The 27,719-nt window shown below is 44.2% G+C and overlaps 1 protein-coding gene and 1 pseudogene across 5 annotated transcripts in view; both read right to left on the bottom strand.

Annotated features, from left to right (window-relative positions):
- Positions 1–27,719, bottom strand: part of CACNA2D3 (calcium voltage-gated channel auxiliary subunit alpha2delta 3) — a 963,339-nt gene that overhangs the window by 112,086 nt on the left and 823,534 nt on the right. The gene's annotated exons all lie outside the window — the stretch shown is intronic.
- Positions 19,728–19,845, bottom strand: LOC135270848 (5S ribosomal RNA; annotated as a pseudogene).

Raw genomic sequence — 27,719 nt, 5'->3', positions numbered from 1 at the left:
ATGCTGACATCCGCTGTTAGTGCCACTGAAGCTCTTTAGTAATGAACTGGCAGAATCAGGTTTATATTTTAGAAAACCCGCTCTGAAAGCTTGCAGAGGAAGTGCCAGGGAAAGCACCTGTAAAATGGGAAATGAGAGAATGAGAGTAAGGGATCGAGAGTAATGGGATTGAGGTAGTCATTTCTTAAGCGTGAAAATGATTTAAAGTGCAGAAAAACAAGGCACCAAAAAAAGTAAGAATACCCCTATCCCCCAACAAACAAGCAATAAACAAAAATGCTTAAGGGAATCCTATGGCCACCTCCATTCAGAAAAACAAAATATGACCTGCCATAAACCAGTATAGCTTCCTTTCACAATTTTCCTTTGTTTTGGTCCACATTTTTCTTTTCTGACTTTTATCAGAGAAAACACAACTACTTCAGCGAGTCCCACTCTCTCCCCTCAGCCCCCACATAACCCAAATGGAACCTGAGACATCTGTCAAGCCCATCTGTTTTGTTCTTTCAGCAACATTTCAAGTCCTTACAGTATATTCTGATTTAAGTCGGCCTTGCTAATTTAATAAGGAAAACAAAGACAGCAAATGCTTTCATGAAACTCAAGTCCCAAGGAGAGTACAGAAAATAAAATCACCATTCCCGGGGTTTGAAATGTTTTAGACAGTCCAGAAAATTATCAACATATTTCCCCGGAGGTCACAGTGCTCCTTACTTCAATTTGATTATGGATGCCCCAGGGCTCCCTCCCTGCTAGGAATCTTCATCACATGGATAGAGACAGAGTCCCTTTTCACAACTGCATCTGGTGATATCTTACTCACCTCCCAGGAACACAACAGATCCAGAAAATATTATCTCAGAGGATCCTTCCCAATGTGCCAATATGGGGTGAGCCTCCTAGGACAGTGACCCCAAGATCCTGGGATGGTCTTTGGAAATCAACTAACGAGAAAAATTATTGTTATGAGAATTGCCATCCCAAAGAGCCCAGAATCCTTTCATGTGAAATATTCAGGCATCTCCATCTCAAACTCTGACCTCTCTTTTGGTTTGAACTATCCATGTTCAACAGTTGTGAGGACTGTTTTCAGAACTCCTCTCAATACTCTGAATCTGACTACAGATTTCAAAATCTCAATGAAGTATCTTCCTTCCAGACTTCCTCTTTTCCCAGCTGTCTAACTTCCTTCCTATTTACTTTTACCCTCCCTTCTTCCATTCCTTTCTCCCATGTTCATTAGAAACCCAGTATGTGCTAGGTGATAGGTGTATTGAGAAAAACATGTAAGACACACAACTGCCAGGGGTAAGGGCTTAGGGAGAGGAGTCAAATCACTGAAGAGAGATTCACACTTCAGCATCCCCAGAGCTGTCAGAGACGAACACAGGGCATCACCCAAGCACCAAAACACATAGATCATTTGATTTGCAGAATGCCAATGATCAGCACATTTGAATCTAGGGACAGGCAGCTGACCTTGAATGCTCTGATCCTACGCTGTCCAAATTGGTGACCATTAGTTGCATGTGGCTACTTAAATTATAATTAACTAAAATTAAATAATACTCATAAATTTAGTTCCTTAGTTGCACTAGATTTCGAGTGCTCAATAGCCACAGGGGGCTAGAGGCTATGGTACTGGACCATAAAGATCTAGAACATTTCATCATTGCAGAGACTTCTATTGGACGATGACCAGTGATCCTAGAAGGAACCATAGAAAAGAACTGGACCCTAGCATGCCTTCAAAACGAAAGGTACAGTTCTCCACAAACCTGCCCATACCACCACTCCCCAGAGGTAGAGGTAGAAGAAATGAGATGACTTAGGTATAGAGGTTTAGATCAGACAGAGCTGCCGACGTGAGACAAGCTGGACTTGCAAGGGGAAGTTGGTAATGAATTTGAATGAACCCTAAAGAAATCAAAGCAACATGCAACCTGCTCAATGGGGCTACCACCCTAAGATTTATTTATTTTGCTTTATAAAATTTGCGAATACAAATTATATTTCCACTGCTATTGTGTTTAAATGTATTCAAGATGAAATCATACATGCATCTCATATCATGTTAATAGACATGCATTCAAGTGTAATATGAAACTCACGAAATAACAATGTTACATATAAAATTAGAAATAAAACTTTTTTCATATTGTATTCATTTCGAAATAATTTCCTGTGGTGTTGGCCTCAACTTGCAACATACTGGAGGCACAAATACTGCTCACAATGCCTCCTGGCACACAAAGTCACCCAAACACCCCTACTTCCATTTGCCCAGCCCTCCAGTCATGCAATATATTCACATACACATACAGAGCTCATCCAGAAGGCAGAAAAACAATCCTGCCGCCATCAGTGCACTCCAATCAGGAATTCTTTCGCTGGGTGACTTGATTACAAACCCCATTTTTAAGGCCAATGCCGTGTAGCCTTGGGATGTCACTTTACCTCTCCGTCTCTACCAATAGAGTTGCATTGGCTCTAGCTTCTGAACAGAACTTTTGTGGGACAGGTTTCAATGAGAGTAAATAAAATCATGGGTATTAGAACACTCTAAGTAGTTGACAGTGTTGTCATCATTCATGTTGTGATTTGCTCCTAGAGCTTTTATTCTTTATTCTTGTATTTCATGGTTAATATACCGCCAACATGTTGAAAGTGAGCAGAAAATTCATTTACGGCCAGTGCAAACTGTCCACAACCAGGAATGTACCTTAGGGTGTCCTATCAGTGAGTAAATGCATTACAAAATCATGCTATCAGCCAAGCAGGCTCTTAGAGAATGAATCCTTTTCCTTTAGGATTAATGAAAAGTGTGGTCCACCATTCAAACCCTGCGTTATGGTTTGAATGTTAGTCCTCTCTGAAACTCATGTTGAAATTTGATCCCTAATGCAGCAGTATGAAGAGGTGGCACCTTTAAGAGGTGACTGGGTCCTGAGGACTCTGCCATCATGAGTGGATTACTCTATTCATGGATTAATGGGTGAATGGATTAATGAGTTATCATGAGAATGGGACAGGTGGCTTTATAGGAAGAGGGAGAGACCTGAGTGAGCATGCTCAGTCCCCTCACCATGAGATGCCCTATGCCTCCCTGGGACTCTGCAAGAGCCCCCACCAGCAAGGCCCTCACCACATGGGGCCCCTTCAACTCCGACTTCTCAGCCTCCGAGAAGAGGCTCTAAGAAATGAATTCCTTTTCTTTACAAATTACCCAGTTTCTACCACTCTGTTAAAAGCAAAAGAAAAGTGAAGAATATACCCTGTCACTTACCCCTTCTGGAATTATGAAAAAAAAAATGACCTTGACAAGCCAGTCAAGGTCAGGGTACAGAACCGAAAAAGATTGCTCTCCCTGACACTGGTGCTATTAGCTTCCTGTGCACATCAACCAGCCCACCTGCTCACAAACTTCTCAATGACCCGGGTATTGCTGGACAATCACAAATGTGGACAATTATAGTTTCACTGTGGTGTCCAGGCAGAGAAACAGATCCAATAGCTGCCTTGTACTGGCTTGTTCCGCAAACAGGAGAGTTTTCTTCTAACCGATTCTAACCCATGGGTAGGAATATAGTAGAAAATTGTAGCTTTATTAGAGAAAATACAACTACAAAAAGTTAATAATAAACAAAATATCTGCTAAGGATTTCCCATGTATTTCAGTTCTTAGGAGTAGAATGACTTTTCCCAAAACCGATATTGTACAAATATATGCTCATCTAGATCATGAGCCTCCTTGCTGGTCGTATTTCTCAATCAGGGCACTGGGTATGTTTACACGGGTTGGTTAATATCTCTCACCCTGTCTCAGTTCCACTTTGACAGTCTCTAAATTTTTATTTCTTTGTGCACCATGACAAAGGGTGCTAGCAGTGATAGTAACAAGGCCTGGCACGTTTGGATTCCAACTTGCCTTAATTAATGGTCGACTGTAAGAGCCATTACCCAAGCCACATTTCTTTAAATGTTTTCTTCTGTTTGTTTTCAAAACAGTTAATTGCAAGTAGAACTAACAATGAATCTGAATGCCATTTTTTGGGAATATTTCATGATTAGCCCAGGGTTTGGAATAAAGCCACTGTTCTGGAGCATCAAGGAAAATAACTCCAACCTTCCTTACATCAAATGTGAGCCCATGCCAGAGGTCCGCTGGTGTCCAGGATAAATGACTTACCACATAAATAACAATTTAAAACTGAAATGTGAATTAGGACATAACTCATCTGTTAAATATTTCATGTGAAGATGTTAATGAATTGCATGATGGAATGTTGGATAAAAAAGACAACTGAAATCCTGGGACTAATTTGGGCAAAACTGAGAACAGAGTATCCTCGGGAAAATGAGGGGGAGGAAGGGAAGGCAGCTGCGTTCTTGTCCCCCTGGGTGTCAGGCTGGCAAATTCAAAAGCTTTCTCAGAAGATTATAGGCAAGGGAGAACGATCAGCAACAACCTTTGGAGAAATATTTAGATCAAAGCAATATGCATTTGTTATAATCTTAGTAAAGCCTGAACATTAATCTCCAAGCTATGGTATTATTTCAGAAATTTGAAAAAAAATTCTCACAGCAGCAGACACACCTCATATTTTAGCCTAGTCCAAGTGAAGAAATATAATGATAAAAGGGGAGGAGGTATTTTAAATGTAACCCCTAAATGATTGCATATTTCACTTCTGAAGTATTCCCTCTGGTATGGGGGGGATGGTAATCTTTCTTATACATGCTTTTAAATAACAAGGAGCTCCACGATCTATGTCTGTGGTGAGAGAGAGGGAGGAGAAAGAGCTCACATTATCACTCCATTGACAAGGCCGAGAAGAAGATTTTCTTTGCTGAGGAGGCCTGCTTTAATCTGGAACCATCCCTACCTGCTGCCTGTGACTGGCTTCTGGGAACATGTGTAGGAAGGCCTGATCCGTTTGGCCACACATTTCTTTCATAATCATTTTGGGTTTTTTTTTTTTTGTCCTGTCAGAGCTTCTCAGAACAGTCAGCTTTGGTAAAGTGGAGTAAATGACAATTATAAATGCTTCCTCCATTTGGGTTCTAATTACTTGACTGGACTGATGTTGAAAAGAATTAGCAGGGTTGTGGAGTGGAATAATAATTTTCTTTTCACCCCTGAGGTAATCTGGAAGCATTTTTCCAGACTTCATCTGAAGAAACCTATATTCCCCCAGCTTTCCCAGGCTGCCGGAGCTAGCATCAAATAGTTTTTGTCAGATCATTTTATACTCACAAAGCTCTTCAAATAATATTATTTCAATAAAGTTTTCAAGCCAATACATCTTTAGAGTCAATTCCCACCCTTTCAACCTTTCAGAACAAAACAATTAAGCCTCAGGCTTCATTGTATTTTAATCAGGGCTGCACAAATCAATGTCCTTTAAAAAATTATAAGCTTCCAAGTTATAGCTCCCTAGTTAATAATTTCTTATTAGGTCACCACCTAATAACAGTTACCAAAGAGACCATAGCAAAATTGGGGGTCAAGTTTCTAAACATTTCCAAACCAATAATAGAACAGCCACATATATTTGCCAAACATCTCTGAGTTGGATGTTTATGACTGTATTTAATACAAAATAGCACTAAAGCCTCCACGTGGGCAGTCCACAGAGCTGGAGGGATGCCTGCAAACCCTCTGATTGTCAGGTTCATGTTACATGGCATGGAGAAGAAGAACTTGTCCAAGCACACCCAGCTCACTGGAGGGACCTGAGTCCCCTGTGGAGCTTCCAAACTCAAATTCCTTCCCGTGCTGAGAGGGAACTTCAGTGAAATGAACACCATCCTGCGCCCCAATCTGCAGAGAGCTACAGAGCTCAGCTTGGCCCACCTGGTACCTTGTGGAACACGAGACTCAATATATAAGACAGTTCATTTGAAAACCTGACAGCACTCTGATGCAATTGCCAGATAAAAGGTTTTTTTTATTGAGACAAGGTCTTGCTGTGTTGCCCATGCTGGAGTGCAGTGGCACGATCATGGCTCACTGCAGCCTCGACCTCCGAGACTCAGGCAATTATCCTACCATAGCCTCCTGAATAGCTGGGTCTACAGGCATGTGCCATCATGCCTTGTTAATTTTTGTGTTTTTTTGTAGAGACAGGGTTTAGCCATGTTGCCCAGGCTGGGTCTCAAACTCCTGGGTTCAAGCAATCCTCCTGCCTTGGCCTCTCAAAGTGCTGAGATTACAAGTATGAGCCAACCATGCCTGGCAGATAAAATATTTTTGGTTTACCAAATCTGGCAATAGGCTGGGAGTCACGCAGAATATCCCCAGGCAATGACCTGGGGTGATCTCTGTTGCATGCTTAGCCCTGAGAGAGTTGAGACAGTCTTAACTATTAGGACTGGGGACAAGGCCACCTCCATCAACATGACTTGCCTGACTTCAGTATTAGTTCCAGAAAATTCTTGCCCAGAAAGATAATAACTTGCTTTACTCAAAAGAGGTCCCAATCCCAACCAGATCCCCACATTGGAAGACCTGCCCAGACTTCAAAACGCTGTAAATATCCACCCTGGCTTCCTCTTTCTGAGACACTTCTAAGACTATCAAGGTTGTATTCTCCCCTACTGCCATAGGAAATAAAGTAACTTTGATCTAAAAATATTCTTTTAAAAAAAAATAGAGGTAGGGTCTTGCTCTGTCACCCAGGCTGAAGTTCAGTGGCACAATCACAGCTCACTGCAGCCTCCAACTCCTGGGCTCAGGCAGTCCTCCTGCCTCAGCCTCCCAAGTAGCTGGGATTATAGGCTAGAGCCACCACACCCATCTGATACAGGGAATATTCTGAGGGTTTTCTTGTCAGCAGTTAAAACGGCTTCTTCATATCATTCTTCAATATTTGACATTAAATGACATTCTATATTATTTATTCATTGTGTTTCATCCCCATCCAACTAGAGGTTGAGGCTCCTTGTTTACCGCTGTATCCCCTGTATCTGGAGAAGCGCCCTGCATAGACAGGCACTTGTGAACACATGTGGGGTGGTTGAATGTGATGTGAATGGAGATATCAATCATTCTCAGGCAGTTTTCTCTCTCCAGAGATCTACCTCTGCCATCCACGTGGTTTGGATGCTATCCCAAGGGCAATAGAGAGCAATGAAAATGTTCTCAGCAGGGTAGGGAAGGATATGAGACACGATCCAATCTGTGCTTTGGAAAAATCTACAGGTGAAGTTGCCGGGATGCATGGTTTGTGTCTAGGGGACTGCGTAGGAGTCAAGCGTGCTCATCCTACCAGGTAAGAGATGACAGATGGACTTGCATGGAGCAATGACACCAGGGATGGAGAAGTGTGAACTTGTTTCTAACTCCTCCTGACTGGGTGAAGCTTGGAACCCCTGAGTTTACCAAAGACACATCAGTAGCATCCGAATCTGACCAGACACAGCACCTCCCCATCAGCCCTTCCCAACACACACACCAGACCTCAGGGCTCTGTAATTTTAGTTTCATAAATTTGAACACACTATTGCTTCCAAATAAATTATTTAATGAACCATGTTTCTCTGCTCACCAGATATGTCTCTGAATTACCTAAGACTTATTCCACGATGAAAATTATTTTATGGTTGGGTGTGGTGGCTCACACCTGTAATCCCAGCACTTTAGGAGGCTGAGGTGGGAGGACTGCTTGAAGCCAGGAGTTCAAGATCAGCCTGAGCAACAGAGTGAGAACCCATCTCTACAAAAAATTTTTAAAAATTAGCTGGGTGCAGTGGCGTACACCTATAGTCCAAGTTCTGTGGGAAGATCACCTGGGCCCAGGAGTTGGAGGCTGCATTGAGCTATGATTGTGCCACTGAACTCCAGCCTGGGGGACAGAGACCCTGTCTCCAATAAAAAAAGAAAATCATTTTATGAAGTGATTCATAGGAATTATATCACATGAAAATAACAGCAGTAGTAATACTAATAATCCCATTTATTAAGCTCTCTAGTACATGCCAAGTGTCTGCTAGAAGCTTAAGAAAATTTATTGCCAATCCTAACAACACCCTAGAAACTTGACGTTGGAGAAGAGCAAGGGTCATAGAAGAAGGTTACGGGCCTCAAGTCTCCTTCTAGGAAGTTACCTTCACCCCTGCTTTCAACGTATACAGCAAAGGCAAACAGGTTTCCGTAACTGTCAGATGTAGCGTGCTCTCAGTTTTTTTCTGCCAGATAAAATACAAACTGGAGGTATCAGGATAAGTCATTCACTACCTAAACACTCTAGAATATTTGCACCAATTAATGCATCTAAATATTCAAATTGGTTCTGTTTTCCCCTAGATAAGGATGACTGATTTGCTTAGGTGATTAGGCCACTACCTTAAGATTACTCAGAGAACAAATTACCAAATCTGGAGGTAGAGTTAGAGAACTCTGAACTAAAGAGGCAGGATCTGTAGGATGAGCAGGAACTTATGACAGCCTAAGACCAGCTGAAGAGGGAGGGTGGAGAAAGCATTTTCGGCTGTGCACAAAATCCTAGGCTGGCAATGAGTTTGAAGAGACTGAGAACATTAAGACCGTGTGGTCCACGCAAGTTAGGAAGCTGAACTTTCTGGCCTTTATAAGACGAGAACAGGAAGGTTAAAACAAAAACTGGTGATTACTCTGGGGATAGCCTGCCACACCAAAATTGTCCCCTTGGTGGTGGGTCAATAAGACCATCGCTTTCTTTTCCCGGGATGTCCAATTCATTGAACATGGAAAGGATGACTACACCACAAACAGCCGAGGGAAGACCATGCACTTACGAGTCTGCTCATGCAGCAAGGCACCTGGCAAGGCAAGCCACTGGGCTTGGTTCCCTCTGGCCAGGGAGATACCCATTTCAAAGTCAAACACCTGGTTGGCAGATGTGACCAGCTGCAGTAGACTGGCCCAAGGCAGCTCCTCCCAGAAGAGCTGCACACGAGGTGATTATGAGTAGGGAGGGGAGGGAGAAGGAGACAGTGAAATATTAATGAGGGGCAGACAGCACTCCGGAGTAATCAGGCAGTCCTGGAGTGGAGAATGCTTTTTCCCTCTCATTTCTTGGAATCTCAGAACCTTAGAGTATGTGAGAGTGTGAGTCAGTCCTGGAGTGGAGCATACCAATTTTGTCCCTTTGTCAGGCAGATGGTGAGGCTGGAAAAGCCATTTTCTCTTGTTAAGTGATTGCTCTTTGACTCTCACCTGGTTTCCTGAGCAGGCTGAGCTGGTCAGGTATTCTGAGGGTGGGCTGCGAGGTGGGGCTGGCACTTCCCTGTCTGATTTGGTAGGCCAAGTCCAACTCCTTCTCCGCAGGGCCAGCAAATACCCAAAGAGCCCCCTCAGTAGACAGAGGCCTCAGGGGAGGGCCAGGCTGCCTGATCTCAGCGTTCCTCAATTCACACTTTTCTCCATTCCACAAAAATTCTGTTGGGACTCGAAGAATGACATCCCAAAGACAGAGCTTTGACATGCTGAAAGGCCTGAGAAGCTGCCTCAGAATCAAGGTTCCTCTAGCTTAGCCTTGTTTCCCGTCTGATCCTAAGTGCAGGGAGGGACTCTCTTCGGAATTTCCTCATCTGACCAAGACAGTTTTTTCCCCAAAAGAAATGCAATTGTCTTAAACTCCTGCCCTAGAAATCTCATCAAAGTAACCAGGAAAGATCAATGACCAGAGAAGAGAGTGGGAGTCATCTCCAGTCCAGACAGACTTTTCATCTATTCTTCTGAGAGCAGCTCTAAGAGATTACCTGGGGGACATTATCTGCATAATAAGACAACCTTTGTCCCTGTGCAGCTCTCCCCTCACCTTCCCTAATGTCTGCCCCTCTCCTCCAGGGTGGGCCCCCACCTCCCCTGTCGCCTATGAAAAATGTATATACAACATGTAAGCTTCTGCAGCGCACTGGGTTATGGGGTAGTCATACTCCTGCGATGCCCCATGTTATGCACATTTGAATAAATTTTGTATGTCTTTTCTCCTACTAATCTGTCTTTGTCAGTTGATTTCAGCAAACCTTCAGAGGATGAAGGGAAAGTTTTCTCTTCACCTCTCATATTCCCTAAGCATCGGTGGTACCCAGTAAGCATTCAATAAAAACTAGATGAGTAGATGAATGAGCAAATGCACTGTGGTCCAGACACCAGGAGGTTAATCAGCACCTCTCATGCTCTCTCTGAGAAGTCAGTCTGAAACCCAGTTGTTCTTCTTCCCGGAGATTCCTGGCACCCCCTGGCTCTTCTCCATTCCCTCAGCTAAAGCATTCCATGCTTAAGGCCTCAGGGAAGGGAGGACGCACAGGAATCCAGAGAACAAAGAAGCAGATTCTGGATTTTTGACTCTTAAAAGTGGAGGCCTGGGGAATCTCAGGGCAAGAAGGAAACCAGGGGGACTGCCTGGGCCAGTTTGTCCTCTCTGTACTCTGCCTTCTCCACATCCTACCCCCAGCCCCCTAAACAAGCTGCTCAGGAAAGATGATCTGGACTGGAGAGGGAAGAGAATTGAAAGGAAACCGAAGGGCTGACAGACTGAAAGACCTGCACCACGATGTCCAGGCAGGCATCTGCCTTCCTACCTTGGGCCTAACTCTGGAAACTCCCAGAGCAGAGAGGAGTCTTCTGCTCCACACAGCCCTTTCTCTCCTACTGCTGGGAAGGATCCTAGAACATCCCTGCTCTAAGCCCTGCTACTGCCAGAAAGGAGACAGCCTCCCAGAGGCCACAGATGGACAACTCAGCGGGGGAATTTTCCCTGCTCCTGCAGGCTCTTCAGAGTGAGGCCCAGGGAGCTGCCGACTGACTCCAAGGTGACCTTCCCTTGGAATGAGGAGGCCATAGCACTGACCTGTGCCTGGACTGATGACAGAAGACCAGATGCGACTGGGTGACTCAGGAAATGCCTGTATGATGACATGATTAAATAACCCCCTCTCCCTTCAGCGTCAGGTAAACCCTGGGAATAGGCAGAGACACACTAAATTCATGGAAAGTGCTTGCCTACTGGGATAATGAAGATTTCTGATGGAAATTAGGTTGAATGCAAATAAAGCTGCATCAATTGCACTCCTGAAATCTGTGGACTGAAATCTGTGGCCTTTGCTTATTCAAGACACAAGAACATAAACAATGGAGCACTTAACAAAATGGGGTGACCTCAAGAGGCTACTCAGATTCCAAGCCCCAGATCTTTCCTCAGGTCAGCTTGCGGCCAATCCTGGACAAGAACCTAGGGCTGTGGGCACCGAGTTCCAGTGCACCCCCCTCGCCTACCCCCAGTGATTCCCACGGCCTGCCAAGCTGGTACAGGCAGGAGCCCAAGGCTGCCCCAAGTGTTCACAGGCAAGGTGAAAACAACCAGCACAATGGCTTAATCCTCACCTCCTTCCCAGCTCCTGGGGAACTGGATCTTTTAGCATAGACAAAAGTCTTTAAAATAGAAAGGATCATAGATGTCCAAGTACTGCAAGAAGGGGCTTTGAGAGAATAAAGTCCTCTGAGGCCCCTTTGGAATGACTGGTACGCTTCCTCTACCCATAGCATGGGCCATCTGACCACCACGCGCAGGGGCTTCAGCTGTGCCCCACGATCTTGGCCCCGTGCTGTCCGTACTCAGGGTGGGGAATTTCATGAGTCTCACCTCTATAGGTAAGAAGCCATAGTGTTACCAGGCCCCACCACTTTAGCAGTTTCTTAGTTACTATCTGTGTCTGCTTCCTTCCCAGATTGGAAAATTTCAAATAAACTTAGGTCTGAGTCCCACCTGTTTCATGTACAAGCAATATGCCTTCAGAGTCAGTTTTCTCATCTGCACAATGGGAACAGGAGTCACACACACTTTATAGATTTGTCTTAAATGAGCTATATGTCAAATGAGCTACATGTCTTAAATGTATGTCATGAGCCCGGCACAGTACCAGGCACGTAGTAAATATTCAATAAATGTCGCCCATACACACACAAAGCAACAGATATGTACATTAAATAGATGCATTATTTAATCCATATCCTGTTTTCCTCCCCTGTAGCTGAGTCATCTCCATACAGTTTGTCAAAGACTGGAGAATGACCCTTGCTCAACAATCCATCCACTAAAGAGCTAAGATCCCTCCAGCAGAGGTCCCAAATCCATTTCACAGAATGGCCTGGTTCTCAGGTTCCTTCTAAGCCTTGTAGACTCCATGTCACCTTCAGGAGCATTAGGCTTCAAATCCCTGTGAAAAGTTTCCTCCTTGGTTGCCAGAAGACAGGTAAGCCAGACCTAGTGTCATCTCAACCACCCAAAACATTCCCAACTCTGCTGAGTTTGTAAAACATCCAAAGAGCGCAAAGAATCCTCATAGACAGATCTTGTCATTGTCTCTCTGTTCTACAGCTGAGGGCATGGAGGTTTCTGAGTGGCTGAGCTGGAAAACACATGATAGAGGTTTTCCATCTGGAAGCTGGGGGGATCTATGTGGGCACCAGAATTTGAACCCAGATCTTTCTGACTTCAGAATAGAAGCAGAAAATAACTAAAATCAATAAGCCACAGGGACTCACCTAAAATTACCTTAAAAAATATGCATTTAATGACTCTCCCCCTATAGAAAAGATTGACACTCCATCTGCTTAATATGAGATTGGTAAGTCCTCATGTTTTCTCACAGGTTTTTGCTTCTTGTTTTATTTTTTCTTTCCAATGTCTGTGAACTGATCTGTTTCTGAGAGGCGAAGGAGAGCTCCTAAGATGCTCACCACACCTTTTACAGCTTCCGGGCCCTTCATGTCTGCAGCCTCACTCTGAAGAAAGAAGATAGCTGGGGAGGCTCCTGGGAAACCAGGCAGGGCCCCAAAGAGATCAGAGCCCTGGGGGGCTTAGTTTCTAGGAAACTCGTGCCCACAGGGGTGGTGCAGAGGGCAAAGCCAACATCCTTTGTCTCTAAGAAGGCAGTTACAGAGGGAAGAAATAGTACAGGACCCACACGGGTGCAGGAGGTAGCTTATAAACATGGCTGGTCAGCCGGGCATGGTGGCTGACATCTGTAATCCCAGTACTTTGGGAGGCTGAGGCGGGCAGATCACTTGAGGCCAGGAGTTTGTGATCAGCTGACCAACCTGGTAAAATGCTGTAACTATAATTTTTATAAAAATATAAAAATTATCCGGATATGGTAGGAGGTGCCTGTAGTCCCAGGTACTTGGGAGGCTGGGGCAGGAGAATTGCTTGAACCCATGGTGTGGAGGTTGCAGCGAGCTGAGATTGCATCACTGCACTCCAGTCTGGGTAATGGAGTGAGACTCTGTCTCCAAAAATAAAAAATAAAATAAATTTTAAAAAATAAACATAGCTGGTCCTAAGAAAACAGAAAATAGAATTACTGAGGGCCCACCCTGGGCCAGGCACCCACCTTGTGTTATCTTACTTAACCCTTCAGCCATCCTGCGAGGCAGATGTTTTCTCCATAAATAAAGGTTACAGGGCAGTTCAGTGACTTAACTGGGGCTGTGCAGTTGCCAGGACTTCTTGAAGCTGGGACTGGAGCTCTGCACGCCTGACTTAGAGCTGGCTGCCCTGCGGCTCCCAGGCTCTCCCGTGGTTCTCAGTGGGGCTGCGTCACCCCCTAGGGGACTGTTCTGGAATTCCGTGGTGATGCTTTGAAGTTCACAGTAACTGAAGTCCTACAGTTCACAGGACAGCGCCCCAACAACCCACCCCACCAAAGAGCAGTTCCGTGGCCCTCATGGTAAACTGCGTGGAAACCACAATTCATACCTGGTCTTGAACTGGACTCTGTTTTATGTCCAAATACAAAGTATGTCTTGCACATGGAATTTTCTAGAAATATTACTATAGTGCCATGAAAGAGAGAGATGAGTCTTCTTTATCTTGTCTGTGGCTTGGCTATTTCAGAGGTATCCTCTGACTAAGGGGCACATCTGTGGGTGAGATGTTTCCAGAGTGGCCCGTGCATTGACAGATTTTGCACCAAAGTGCAGCACAAGCGTCTATCTACTTTACTCTGTATTCGTGTCATTGTGCCCCAAAATTTACGTATTACAATATATATTTTCCTATTATCAACGACTCTCAAGTAGTTTTTGGTATTATAGTTGGAGCGTTTTATAGATTTTTTTTTTTGGCAGCATATAGGAAAACAAGATACATTTTCTATGAATTTCATTTGAAGATAGTAAACGGGATATTACAATGATTATTCAAAACGAGCCTTGGGTGTGAGAGGACTGAGGACTGTCCCGGCTTCAGTTTCCCCTCTGCCACTGAGCCCAGTGAGTTTCCTCTTTTTTCTCCGTCTCACTCCATTTTGTCTGTGGCTCTCCTCCTCTGCTTTCGCCTTGAAAGCACAGACTTGGCTCAGGTAAACCTCACATGTCATCATGCTTCCTCTGTGCTTCCCTTCCCGTTTATTTTGGCCTCACTCAAGGTGCAAGATATTGGTATCTGAGGCTCAGCTCAACTGATGGATTTCCCATCTTACAGCTGAGCAGTAAAGGAATGGGCTTCTTTCATGAGTAGAGAACCTGGGTATTAGATAAGGAAAAGCCTCTCTTGAGGCCTCCCTGCCACAGCCTGGAGCTGTGCAGTCCACTCTCCGGTTGGCATATTTTCTTTGATCAAGCAGCACTGTCTTTGAATTGCTGGTAGGCTGGGAAAGAGGCTGAAGCATTGCACACTGCTTCTTCTTGCACAAAGCATCTTAATTGTAATTATTGTCAGTATTATATCACTACCTTGCAAGATGAAGAGGGAAGGAAGGAACACTCGGCAATTTCACAGCAGGCACAGGTTCCCTGAAATGAGGAGGGGGTTGCAAAGAGTAAAAGAGCAAGGAATGGAGCCCTCAGCAGATTAAAAGGGGCCTTTGTAGTGACTGCATCTGTACATTAAAATAAATCTCTCCCAGCACTAAAATAACATCTACATTCATTTGGGCCAATGCCACATTCAGCATTTAAGAAATTTGACAAAACATTGCTTGAGCATGTTGAAGTTTGCCAGTTCAGAACAAAACAAGAAAGCTACCTCAGCTGCATGGAAATAGTTCTCCCAGTTCCCTACTTTCACTCATGACTCCCATTTTCCAGCTGCACTTGAAAGAAAAAGACTTTGCCCTTTTTTCAAGTGCCAACCACTTAGCGTGGCCCTGAAATGCGCAGCAAATTGCCATTGGAGGTGGTAGACTTCAAGAGGAATCTTTTTCTTTTCCCCTAAAGGAAACTACTAGAGACTCTGCATGCCTGATGAAGCCTTTAATAGCTAGAGAAACATTATTTAGGGTGGCCCTCAGGTAGACTAGACATGAATAATGCCTCATAAAAGTAATTACTTCTACCCAGAGCACAGCATGCCAGATGAGCTTGGCAGGAGCCCAGTTTCCAGAAAGAATCACAGGCAAAAAAAGTCTTCCATCAAGGAGCCTAAGGACGTATCTATCTGTGGCAGAGACCACCGTCACTTCTGCGGAGCATGCCCCTGCAAAGCCAGTTCTGAACTTTTCTGAGACCCTGACCAACAATGTTGGGAGGTTTTTCAGGCTACTGTTGGCAACACAATTAGGCCTGAAGTAAGTGACAAATGCACTTGAGAATGTTGGTAAGGTACCCTGATTCCAGTGCTGTCCCTTTGACTATGGCATCAATGGGTAGATGTACACAAATTTAGAGTTGGAATGGTGGAGTGGGCCATTGAACCCAGCCTGCTTATTTCATAAGCCAATAATGAACGGTCCAAAGAGGTTATCAACTTGCCTGACATCATTCATAGATGGCTCGAACTCATCTGAACTCCAGCTGAGCTGGAATAATGGACACTTATCCAGTTGTATCAGGTTAGCTGATCATGCAGTGGTGCTCATGGTGAAACCATTGCAGCAAGATGCTACTTTTGCCCATACTAGTTGAATGGACATAGGCCCTTGAACTGCTCTTAGTAATCAAGTTCTGGACAACAAAGCAGACAAACACATATATGCCCATGAAGGGCCTAGTTGCTAACTTCTTGGGAGCATTTTAATTTCTTTCTAATGACAATTATCAAGAATCTCCCAGTTTTTACTGAGGTAGGGTGTGAGATGATACAGTGAGAGAATTACTCCTATGGATGGGCTTTCAAAGAGGTCACCTGGAAGGGACCTTGGGCTCACACCACACATACTTTCCCAGGCAAAAAGTTTCCTATCTCATTCCCGAGCCAGGACAACCAGGGGAAAGTGGGCTATGGGTGAGAAGAGAAGTAGAATTAGAATGTCATTGCAATTTGAGGTCATAGGAAGGTCAAGAGAACTTGGTGAGTGATATTCAACTGGACATCTCCACCTCCTCCTTAGTCTTTCCTGTGTTGAAGAAGAGAGGCCAATACTGCATTTCCTGGAATCTCCCCCATGTATGATGCCAGATTAGCATTTGCCAATAAGGAACTAGTGCTAGATTTAGAAGGCAGCAAAGAGACAAAGGCCACGTTGCTGTAGAGGCAGTTGCAGGCAAATTTGCTGGCAGGTGTGAGGTTTGAAGCAGCTCCCAAGTGAGTGCCAGAGAACCATTTACATGGATGCTTCCTGACCCACATCCCCCAACACTGCAATGATTATAAAAGCTTCTAGTTCTCTTAAGGCTAGTAAGCAAGCCCTTAATATTTGGAATACATAGGGTAACTTCTGTTTCCAAGACCAAGTCCCAACTGATAGAGTCAGGACCTCTTATTTTCCTGGGGTATAGCCAGAGCAAAAATTTCCTTTGCATGCTACTAAGTCTCCACTATCTCCACACTATCATCAGGTGTATTCACAGGGCACCAGGCTACTGTGGGGACATCCAGCACTCAAGATGTTGTGGATACATGCTGTTAACGCACAGTCTCAACAGCGTAGGTTCTCCTGCAGGTACACAGAATACTTCAGCGCCTCCTGCGAAGTCCTATCCTGCACGGGCAGATACCAGCTGAGATGAGCTGGATCCTGGTATTCCTTTTCTTTCTACCCACTCAGCAAGTTCTAACTACAGCCTCTTATATACCTTGTTTTCTATCTTGTAAGTTTATATTAGCACCGCTTGAGAGATTATTCCACCACCCTGCTTTTCTTTTCCTTGGTCTCCTGAAAGAGGAAGCATAGAGTAAAGGCAGGCTCAGAATTAGAATCCAGTGCTCCCATTTACCAGCTGTGGAAGGGATTTAGGCAAGTTACTTATCCCCTCTCTGCTCAGTCTTTAAAATTATGATGATAAAAATTAGATCAAGCAGAGTGTCTGGCACACAGTAAGAGCTCAATAATTGTTAGCTTTGGTATTACAGTATTTTCCTAGAATGGAAGATCACTTTCATTATGGGGTTCCAGAAAAGATTAATGATGACGCGATTACTTGTCTAAGGCTCTCCAGGTAACTCTAATCATCTTAAATGTGCTATGGTCACAGGCAGATTAATTTTTCAGAGTGCTTAACTATTTTTATCGACACAGTGTTACAATTCCAGATAAAGAGCATTCACACTACAGCGCCGTGCCTTAAGAGTAATCTCAGTAATCTCAATCAGGGACTAAATGGTCCCATGATTTTTTTTTTTTTTAATAAACCACATCTACTTCCAAAGTTGTATGTCTTACCTTTCATTTCTTCCATGGTTTCAAGCGATTAAGAAAGGATTGGATTCTTTTCATCCAGTGAAGAGAGTAAAGCAACGTGCTTTTCTGAGGTTGGGCAAAACACTAGCTCCCCACAGGTTTGCAGCCAGTTCCCATGAAAGGACAGCTCTCTTGTCATTATTTGGCATTTTGGAACAAGGGGTTGGTGCAAGCAAACCTGCTCTTCTTCGTTAAGTCAAACTTTCAGTTTTTCTCATCCACTGGAAGGGCTGTTTCTAAGAGGCTTTCTCATATCACCTCTCCTTTCATTTTCCTCCCCTCTCTATAGTCTCTTCATCTAACAGTGACTGAAGATCTTCTGTGTTGGGGACACAGTGAAGGAAGTGACAGCTCAGGTGTTCCCTGAGCCAAAATCTCAGAAGGCACACAGATATTACGCAACCAATAACCATTGTGGTGTCTGAAGACACATACAGTATGGCACAGAGACGTAAGAGGGGGCACTCAAAGGTTCTGGGGATCGGGGGAGAAATGCTTTTAATCTGTAGCCTGAAGCTAAGGGTGGGAAGGAAGCATTAACAGGCAAAGTGAGGGGCAGGGAAAGAACATGAGAAGCTGAGACACTGAGGTGGAAGGCCACGGAACTGAGAGCCTTTCAATACAGGCACATCGATGCACACTGCTTTTTATTTCTTTAGAAGTTTCCACTTCTATTTATGGCATCTTAGAACCAAGAAAATGTGATAATGAGACAGGATATCTGTTTTCCTACTGTTTGGAAAGAGCTAGGTGATTAAGGGTGGCAAAGAACCCCTGTGAGGGGCAGGAGCCGGTGCAGAGGTCGGGCCCCCCCTTCATTCCAATGAGGATGGCCCCACCATCTACCACCCTACCTACACCTGGCATTACCCCAGCTTTGCTGCACCGCCCACTGACTACCTGGCAGAAGTAACTTCTCTGCATGCTGCAAACCCTGTCTGGTCCCTGCCTGACTCCCAACATACAATGCCCCAGAACACCTATAATCTTGAGAAAAGCAAGGATGCCCACAGACACCTAATGGGGCAGTGACAGGAAACCACTGTCAAATCTGCACTCGGCAGCAATGGTGACTGTGCTGGATAAGCTTGAGATTCCATTGGGTGGGCTGAGAGGCAGCGACACTAAAGTTTGAAGAACTTAAATAACTTGCCCCAGGTTATGGTGCTAATAAATGGGAGGGCATGGAGCAAAGTCCAGGTCTTCTCAAAGTCTGTGTTTCCTATGGGTAGACACCCAAAAGACACTGTTCTTGCTCTGGAGACATTCACAGGCACCTTGGGAAAAAGAGGTGGGCTGCATACAGGAAAGAGAGGTCAAAAAAGAGATGGCATTTGAAGACAGGGACAACTGGCCCTACTTGGTCACTTTTAAGACCAAGATACTACGGAGTCAGGATTGGAGAGCCAGATCCCCTGGCAATTCTAATCACTGCCACAGACAGACTGGAGGGCACACTACTAGTAGGTATCAATACCATGTATTCTGCTGCACATGCCACAGATACCATCTTGCATATTCCTGAAAAAGTGCTAATGTTCAGATGAGGTAGGGATGAGGGGCTGACTGATGGGAATTCCTAATCTTCCTTTCCCTGCCCAGGGGACAAAAAGGCTTATATCCCCCAAACAAGCCCTAGAATTACTGTCATCTTCCCCATTCTCCAATTTGGCTGAGTTTCCATTGATTTACCCAACAGTAAATTCTATTTGCGAAACTTTCAATCTGCATATTAGTGCCTCACTCTTAAATGAGAACTAGGCTACAGATATTTGGGGAGAGCCTTCATCTTGAAAAAGAAAGGAAAACTAATAGACAAATAAATGAGTTAGTGTTACAGCACGACGGCAAGCACACACACACACACACACACACACACAAACCCAGCTCTAACTATAGTCAACATACTCAGAGATAAAAGAAGTTATCGAGTCTTTGAAACAAGAAAAGGCTGCTATAAAAGTAACTCTGAGAAATTTAAAATAAAGCAGTCAAAATATACAAATAAATTTAAAAGCAGAAAGATATACGTTGGGAATAGAAAACCTGGCAGATAACAAAACAAAAAGACCTGGAAAATAATCTAAGAAAGTTTCCTAGAACAGAAGGATATGGAAAAAAGCCTCCAACAGCCAGAATTCCCGGTGGTCTCCCATCCAAGTACTAACCAGGTCCGACCCTGCTTAGCTTCCAAGATCAGATGAGATCGGGCGTGTTTAGGGTGGTATGGCCGCAGACAAGAGTATGTACTTCTAAAGCAAAAGAGTTCACAAGTCCTCAGTGCAATGAATGAAGTGGATTCACAACAATGAACATGCAGAAAGCTTCTAGGGTAGAGGTTGGGCAAACCTGTTCCTACCAAAGGATGTGGATGGTATGACATCAGACTTCCTAAACAATACCAGAAATCAAAAGAAAATGGAGCAATGCCTTCAAAATTCTGAGGAACAATGATTTTCAGCCAGGAATTCTATGTCCAGTCAAATGATTAGCAAATGAAGGCATGGAATCAAGACATTTTCAGAGTTAAAAGGTCTGAAGAAATTTTACCACCCTTTCTTAGGTAAACTACTGAAAAATGTTCATCACCAAAATGAGAAATGAAGTCAAAAAAAGGAAGGCATGAGGGTTTAGGAGAAAGGAGGATATGAGAAGGGAAAATAGGGAAGAGAAATCTTAGGTGCCCACATGCCCAGCAGACCTAGAGAGCTATTAGTCCAGACTGAAATAGGATGACACAGAAAGTTCTCACCAAAGCAAGATGAAATAGGCAGAAATACCAAACATTTAGAAATTAGTAATAGATATTTGAGATATCTGATGAAACACATGGGGGGAAATGTGAGATGGGTAGAAGGAAAACTCAGCAATAAGAAGACAAGGGGATTTTCTCATCCCGGGAAAAATATCAGAGAAAAGAAAACATTGTAATCCCAGCACTTTGGGAGGCCGAGGCGGGTGGATCACGAGGTCAAGAGATCGAGACCATCCTGGTCAACATGGTGAAACCCCGTCTCTACTAAAAATACAAAAAGTTAGCTGGGCATGGTGGCGCGTGCCTGTAATCCCAGCTACTCAGGAGGCTGAGGCAGGAGAATTGCCTGAACCCAGGAGGCGGAGGTTGCGGTGAGCCGAGATCGCGCCATTGCACTCCAGCCTGGGGAACGAGCGAAACTCCGTCTCAAAAAAAAAAAAAGAAAACATATACCATACTATTAACACAATAGAGAATGTACATAGATTGTTCTAATAATATAATCACTTACTAACTAATCACAGACCATGAAATAGGCTTACAGCCATGTTGGTGGAATAGGGAGAGGGCAGGAAGAGCCGGTGTAAAAAGTACAAAGCACCATGTATTAAAGGAAGTAAATATGCAATGTCTGAAATTAACTAAAAAACAGCAATCGTTACTTGCCAGCGAAAAGCAGAAACACTAAGAAAGTTGGAAGTGGTGGCCTCTAGGAAGTGAGACTAGGGGTTGGGAATGATAGATCAAGGCATGATTTTTTTTCTTTTTTTTTTTTTTTTAAGAGATAATATGTTGTTACTGACTGGGCTGGGAGTGCAGTGGCATGATCATAGCCCACCGTAGCCTTGAACTCCTGGGTTCAAGTGATCCTTTTGCCTCAGCCTCCCTAGTAGCTGGGACTACAGGCACCTGCTATCATACCTGGCTAATTTTTTAATTTTTAGAGATGGAGCCTTGCTATGCTTCCCAGGCTGGTTTTAAACTCCTGTCCTCAAATGATCCTCCTGCCTCAGCCTCCCAAGTTGCTGGGATTACAGTCGTGAGCCACTACGCCTGGCTCCTGCTTTTTCTTCTTTTTAAAACATCTTTAGCACAACTTATGTTTTAGAAATTGCATTCACATATTACTTTGCCATAAAACCAAACTTAGAAATACAGATGCATTAAAAGTAACAAATAATCAGCAGATTCAAGGTCCTGGCACCAAGATTCAGGCCTGAAACTATTTCCCACTTAGCTTATTCCTCCCTGCACCCAAATCAGAAGGTGTGCATGCACTTGTGGAGGCTGCTGGCACTGTGAAAGGGGATGGCAGAACCCGGGGAGAGGTCAGTCCCTACTTCCTGGGCCACAGTCTTAATCTTTGAGCTCTGACTGACTCTACCTGTCCAGAAGGGGAGTCTCAGCCGTGTTGAGACCTTCAGGGGACCATGGGCTGGTATGAAAAGCACTGACACACCTGTGCAGAGATACATGGCTGTATCACTGCCCTGTTGTAGAAGTCATCCTAAGATACTCTGGGGCGCCATGGCTAAGGTACAAAGGATTGCCGGGCTCTAGCCAATACTTGCTTGGTAAACCTATTTGAAGTTCCTACGTGACTGAGGATGCATTTTTGCGAGAAGAAAACTGATCCCAAAAATACCACTTGTGATCATCTCTGTATGGAATGATTTTCAAATAAATCAAGTAGGTTTACTCAAAGGCAGCTGTCTTTGCCATTTCACCAGGTTGAAGTTTATCCCATGGCGTGCAGTTTCCATTTTTACTACAGCCGAGACAGGTGCAAACGGGGCTGCAGAACTGCGTGGCAGGGAGGAGGCCAATGCACGTCCCTGCAGCGTCTGCCCAGACCCAAGGGACTCACCCTAGCCCTTGACATGACATCCCTTCCTCTAGAGACCCAAGGCATCCATGCCAACCCTCGTGGTTAGAATTCTACCAAGATCCCATTAGCAGGAAGAAATTATTACTTTAATAAAACTTAAACTTGTAACATCCCACAAACCATTAAATATTATGGGTTGTCTTGTCACAAAAGACAATGAAAACAATATGGGGCATTGTGCAGGGAGTAATGATAGATCCTGAAAAACCCAAATGTCCTCAAGACTTTATTTACTGCTCACCCACATAATCCCAGCATTATAAAAACGATGAACAATGAATGGAGGGGGAAGAAAACGACAGACGAGACTGGAGTCTTGAAGCCCTATCCCTGGGCCAGTAAGTAGTTTGAAAATAGCGTCCATCAGGATCCATATGTTTTCTGCATGTGTAAGAATACTCTCACACAGGGGGCTTACTTCATAACTGAGATTCTTTTTCATTTAATTCAGTCATATTAGATTATGGGGCTGATTATGATCATATCCACAAATCAGTATTTTAACAGAGTTTCCATGGAAACACTATATGCCCCTGTTTTTTAACTTTTTGGACAAGGCTTTGCCTGTTTAACAACTTGAACAAGTTTGACGAGGACAACATGTTTTGTTTAAGTTACATTAACTGGGGCCAATATTTCCTAATTGCATTACCAGGAGAAACATTCACGGCATTACTCGTACCACGGAAAACCTCCTCTAGTCCAGCGTTCGATTTGCTTTAATCACTGGAGAACAGGAAACATACCAGGATTGCCTCGTCTTATCAACTTTTAAATGTGTTAACTGTTTTTAAATCTATGAAGTAATCTCCCTTATTAAATGACAAAGTTAGTCTTGTTAAGAGGATGGGCATTTATGGCTCTATCCATTTATTTTTCAAGATGCAAATGTACAGATACCTTTGGCTCCCTGCTAGGGAGATGAACTCATTGTTCATAAACAGATACCCTTTTTTGCATATGAGTTTCAGAAAAATTCCACCAAAAAAAGCCTCCTTCCCCTGCAAAAATAAAGTGAATAATATGAAGCACAGAATAAATGCAAAAGGAATGTCCAGAGTACAAAAAGTTTTCATACAACAACCATCTTCTTTTTTTTTTTTTTTTTTTTTGAGGGGGGTGGTTCTTTTTGGTCCTTTTAGGCATTCACACTCAGAAAACCAGAGATGTTTACTTCCAATTGTGACAATTTGGGAGTAGCTTGTAGCAAGGTTTTTGAAAATGCTGTATTATATAAAGACATGGGGAGGGGGCTTTGTGGACTGGTGTCAGAGTTCACCCCGACAGCAAATAAAACATATGGCCCGAAGCTCTGTGAGATGTGTGTCTGAAATGCTGGTGGAGCTTAATAAAGTATCAGTGAGGAATAGTTTAATTTTACAGCATTAGGCACTGAGGCAGTAATTTGAGTGGGGTAAGCTGTATTTTAATACATCAAAGTATACTATACTACAGGGAAGTTGAATATATTTTTAAAAGACAGTTGCTCCCTATTCAGAATTACTTGACTCAAAAACCTTCCTTTCTGAAGGAGGGTAAGTAGAAAACAGTTGCAGTCTCCCAAGAGCTACCCATCTTACTTTTCAAACTGTGCATTTATCTCAAAAGTTAGCTAATCTGTCTCCAGGTAAATGCTTTTTACTGGGGGTCTGGGGCTGGGGACTGAGACTGGACACCAACGTGGTGAGTGTGTGGTTCTCTCTGACCACAGAAGTTTGAGTTATCCAATGGGAAGGCTGTGAGGTCAGCTCCACCTTCTCCATCTTCTGCCCCTCTTTTTGAGATGCTCATCTGCTCAGACGGGAGTCCTAGAGGCATCCTATGTTCTGCATTATGACCTAGAATTCCAGCATGGAAAGGGGCAGTCATTCCACTTCCACTTTCTTCCAGGGCATGCTCTATCTTGAGACTCTGGTTGCTGTAAACCAAGCCTAGCCCAGCAGCTTTTGTTCATGTCATTGCCCAAACAATTGTGTGGGCCGAGGGGCAGGAGCAGGCCCACAAAATGCCATGCTTCTCCCGCTTCTGGTCTATGGATCAAAGGGAGTTCTCTCCTTCCTGCCCAGCAATGAAGAGAGGGAGGGCCTGCAGGGGCAGCTTCTGAATAGGGAAATAGCCATGACAAATGTGGCCCAGATCTGACTGATAGCTCTGTCCTGGAGGATGGACCGGATTAGTGCTAACTCTCTGCATGAAATGCCTTGCTTTCCCCACCACTGGCCACAGCACACTTCATCAACCCCTGGCCACAGCAGACAGATAGCAGGCTTCCCTCTTTTCCCTGTGGCCCTTGCCCCCTTGAAGTAATGGACAACGGAAAGCTACAAGGGTGAATGCCTTGGCCCTTGTTTTGCTTTTCTCCACATGCAAGGGGAAGAGTAAGATGAGATAAAAACGCAGAGTAGTTCAAAGGCTTTGAAGTCAGGTTCAAGTCCCAACTCTGCCCCCTTAGAAACTGGGTCTCAGACAAGTAAGCCAGTCTCATCGAGTTTCAATTTTCTCTTTAGCAAGATGTCAAAGACGATAGTTCCTACCCTGGAATGGTGGAGAAATAACATGATCATTTCCAGGCAAAGCACCCTGTGTCTGAGACCTTCTGGAATGTTCTAAGAGTTTCAGATGTTGGGATTCAGCCTTGAGAATTTAGGGATGCACTGTGTCCAACAAATTGGATTTCTAGACGGTGGAAAAGCTAACCAAATAATAAGCTGCTAAATAACGGTGCCTCATTGTCCCAAATGGAGAGGTGGCATCACAGTTTTCTCTTGGCCCAGTTTGCTGTCTAATGTGTGCTACCCTTTTCAGATCAACTTCTTTTGGACTAAGCACTTCATTTTTGCAGGCCAATGCACATGCTCTCCTGGGCCAGCTTCAGTGGGAAAGCATATCCACTGCCCATGGCACACTAATGGGGATCGGCCATGTGCCCAAACTCAACCCCAACTTTTCTAGAATCACATTTCTAGCACGAGCCATGGGTTTCCCGTGCAAATGCACTGACATAACAACTTTTTCAACATGCTCTAAAATTCTGTGTTTCACTTGAAAGGCAATTTACAAAATAAAAACTTATTTTTATCATTGTAGAAAAATTACCATGGTCACAGGACAAGGAGGAGACACCGAATGTACACCAAGATGTAGAATTTGGGGTGGGGGGAAGTAAGGGGTTTGGTCAATAGCTTCCTAGGGCATGATTCAAATTTTCCCCTCAGCAAAATGGCATTTGGCTTTGTATTATATACTTTAGGGGCATTTGAGCTAGTCAAATGACAAGGATCTATACTACAGGAACACCAACTAGGATTCTGTTAGCATGGTGCCACCAGCTGGCTATCTAATACCGTCTGCTTCAAGCACTGGACTGGAAAGGATTCTGAAGCCACAAATGGGCCCATGGGCTGCTGAGCAAGGCTTCCATGAGGTCACAGAGCAGGTAGTTGCAGGACATAAACATATATTTGCCACTTCTGGTCCGATGGAGTGTTTGCATCTGCACTAACATATACACAAACGCGTAAGAGGAAATGTTATGTCCCACCCAGGCAGCCTCAGAGCTGCAGCAGGACTAGTTCTTCCTTGACTGCACTGGACTCAGGCACTGGTGTGGTAAGGATGCTACTCTTCCATTCTGCTGCCCCTCAGATATACGCAGAAAGGATTTGCCCACAACTGAAAACAACTCTGTATCAAAGCTCAGGATCTGAGAAATGTATATGGGGATTTCATAATGCTTGTGAAATCAACATCCTCTCTATCTCCTCCAAGAAGCATATAGAAGACAGCAAGAGACATTTCTCTGGTTATGGTCAGATGGTGAAGCTGCCAAAGAACCTCTGAATGACAATCTCACCCAAAGCACATTGCGAGGTACACTGCAGGGCTCTAATCCCGACCTGAACAGCAGACAGTGGTAGTCTTGCAAAAGTGTGTGTGTGAGAGACAAGGCTTTTCAATATTAATAATAAAGTGACTGGGAGATGAGGTGGGGAACAGCAACTAGCCCCTCACCCCTTCTCCAGCACCTGCTTGCCCAAGCCAGTCCCTTACCCTCTGTGCTGTGACCATGCCCACCTTCTGCTAGTCCCTAAGGTGCTGTGCCATCTCACTAGCCTCTCAGTATCACACACACCATGCCTATTACCCGGAATAGCCCTCATCCCTTTTCCTCTCTGCAGTAAATTCTAGCCTGTATTTCAGGTTTCAGCCTGGTTATAATATCCACTGGGATGCCTGCTCTAACCTCCCAGACTGAATTGCCAGACTGTATTCTCTTATAGAACCATGTACGTCTTCTTCCTTACAGTTTTAATGGCTGTACTTTTTCATATAAAGTTGACCCTTGTACAACGCGAATTTGAAATGCACAGGTCCACCAATACACAGATTGGAAAGTACATAACTTACGGAACGTGAAACCTGGATACCTGGAGGGTCGACTTTTCCTACAAGTAGGTTCCACAGGCCAGCTGCAGGACTGGAGCAAGCACAGATTCTGGTATACGCGGGGGAGGGACAACTGTATTTGCATAGTGGTGTAATGAATTTCTGTCCCCTTTCTATATTGTAGGGGCCATTTGGACTGCAGGTCCATTCATTGAGCTGTGTCTTATTTTGACGCCCATGATACTCCCAAACAGAGCTTTGGAGGTGGAGAACACTCAGTAGATGCTTCTTTCATAAAGAAAGAATACACAACAAAGGGGTACAGAATGAGAGCCCCTCAAGCACACCTTATTTTAATATAAGGGTGTTTTCACCTTCAGGAGAAGTAGGAAAGCACCAGAAATAGAGAAACACCAGTCTCTAAGGGGTGAACACAACACGGGCACCGCTCACACGCAGCAAATCTAACCACCTTAGCACTTCTTCACACACAGCGGCGCTCAGCTGCCTCTCCAAATGCCTCCGTGGTGGGAGCGATTGGAGGCCACGGGTAGGAACTTATAAACATCAGCTGTAGCAGTGAGAGCCCTACAGAGTTTATTTTCTCCTCAGCCCTCATTAGAATCACAAATGAAATGTTGACAACACATGAAGGAGCTTGCTTGTTGAACACAAATGTTTCCACTCCTATCAACCTCAAAACTCTGATAGTCATGCTTCATGATGAAAGCTAAGCAGCCCTGGGGAGATGACTACATGCTTTATCTAATTATGCGAGGATGGGAAAGAGGGCCTCCTACCAGCGATGGCCAGAGACGGGCTGACTAGAGGCAAGGTCCACAGGGAAGCCTTAAAAAAATCACAGCACAAGCATGGAGTGGGTAGCCTAATATGGGACTTTTGAATTGAAAGCAAAGATGAGAACACCACTACTGCACCAGAAGGGGAAGTTGCCCATTATAAACCTGGATGCAGGCGGCAGCAAAGTCAAGGCAGGGCCTTTATTTTACTAACAAACATCCCACATGAAAGTTGTAGCTGCATGATAGTAACAACCAACCTTCCTTTGTTTGTGGAGCCATT

The sequence above is a fragment of the Aotus nancymaae genome, unplaced genomic scaffold (assembly GCF_030222135.1).
Source record: "Aotus nancymaae isolate 86718 unplaced genomic scaffold, 86718_ANA_hifiasm-v0.15.2.pri h1tg000067l, whole genome shotgun sequence".
NCBI lineage: Eukaryota > Metazoa > Chordata > Mammalia > Primates > Aotidae > Aotus > Aotus nancymaae.
This window is presented reverse-complemented; position numbering and strand designations above follow the sequence as displayed.